Genomic DNA, 1,937 nt, shown 5'->3' with positions numbered 1-1,937 from the left:
ATGCTGCCAAAAGCCGAGGCTCTGCCCGCCCCCACCTGCCCAAGACCCGCCCCGAGAGCCTCGAACCTCCCGGAGACCCCCGGCATCCCCCCGCAGGATGGGAGAAGATGGACAGAGATTCTCCAGGATCCCCCGGGGATATTGGATTCACCTCCATGCACCTGTCTGGTCGCCCACCTGCAAAACAGGGAGCTGGGACACCAACGTGTGTTTTAGGGTGTTTTTGGAAGCAGAAATTCTCTGTGCAAGCAGAGAGGCTGCGTTCACTCCTCCTGCTGATGGGGCCAGGAGCGTGGCTGCAGGTTTTCCAGGGATCTGGGGTCTGAGTGGGTCTGACAGCGTGGGATTCCCTTTGGGACTCTTAGAGATGGAGTTTCTGAGTTTCAGCATCCCCCTCCTCTCAGATGGAAAATGTTGTGCAATCACAGAATTCCCTCCACGGCTTGAACAAGATCTTTTTGGCCCTTTGTGTCACAAAGATGTCTTGAGCTCAGGTTTATTTCTTGGTGCTGAGAAAGTTAAAGCTTTTCTTGCCTACAGCTTAGACTTTTGAGGGAAGAAAAAATGAGGAAAAAAAAAATTTTTAGTGTCAGGGTTCATAGGACCTGGGCAGCAGCTCTGGCTTTTGCCCCATTAAAGATTGCACTGAGCTATTTTCAGGACCTGGGAGAACCAAAACTATGGACATGACAAAAGCATTTTCCCTTGATAAGACTGAAGTCCTGTTTCCTCTCCTGTTTATCGTTCATTATTTCCCAGTGGTGTTAAGCACAGAAGTTCTGCACAGAGGAGATTCAAGGCTTGCTTAAGTTATCCCAAAATAGGCATCCAATGCCATTAGGAAAAATATTTATTTATGCAGCTTCGTCCATAAGCATGCAGGTCTCCTACAAGTCCTGTGTCTGGTTTTCCAGCTCCACCCAAATATTTCAGATATACAGTAGATAACATTTGTAACCAAATTCTCACTTAACCTTCTCTTTTCTATACTATTGTCTTTCATTTGTGCAAAATGGCACTTGAACCCTGACCTGCATAGGTAAGCCTCAAATGCTGCTCCAAGAATCAAATTTGTGAGAAAATAAAGAGATTAAATTTTTTTTTAAATAATTTGAAGTCTGATTTTGACTTTTTTTCCCCATCTGCAATGGATAAGTTAAAGCTGTGGCCACTTTCACTAGTCAGCAAGGTGGTTTCTGTCACACTGGAATAATTTTTAGGATCCCACTACAAGGCAGGCTCCACATGGTATCAGGCACTTCCTACTTCTAATGCAAAGAGAAATGCAAAGTAGAGACCTATCAAACATCCCAAGTGCCTCAAAAGTCACTTAAATGAAGTTTAGTAGAGACCTATCAAACATCCCAAGTGCCTCAAAAGTCACTTAAATGAAGTTTTTTAGGTCATCACAACCAGTTTGGAGCAAAACCAAGTGTGAACCACTTTTTTGGGTAGTTTTTTGCGTAGTTTTTTGACATGAGTATTTGTAAGCAGTTTTTAGGAGAAGGTGTTGCTTCATGGAGTAGACCTGGTCTCTCATTATTTGCTTTCTCATACATTTTCTTTTCTCCATCTGCTTTTCCTGTCTCATGTCCAGCTGATCAAAACAGCAGGCCACGTTCCCATCCTTGAGATTTAAATCAATTAGCTGGAAACTCCTCTTGCAAGACCATTTTTCCATCCTAATAAGGAAATCAAGCCTGTTTTTATTGGGTTTTTGTAACTTCTTGCTGAGGTTAGTGTTATAAACCTCACCTATATTAAAGTCTCTGAGTTCCTCAGTCTTCTTACATCCCTTCACTGCTTTAAACAGATACTTTTATAGGCTAAAACCTTAGTTAGTCTAAAAACTAATTTCTGTTCATCGTATTAATTTGCTTGATTCATTTTACTCTTTGCTGTTTCTTTGTATGTACCCAAAGAAGATCCAATAATGA

This window comes from Corvus moneduloides, chromosome 1, assembly GCF_009650955.1.
Source record: "Corvus moneduloides isolate bCorMon1 chromosome 1, bCorMon1.pri, whole genome shotgun sequence".
Taxonomy (NCBI): Eukaryota; Metazoa; Chordata; class Aves; order Passeriformes; family Corvidae; genus Corvus; species Corvus moneduloides.
The sequence above is the reverse complement of the archived record's forward strand: the minus strand, read 5'-3'. Positions refer to the sequence as shown.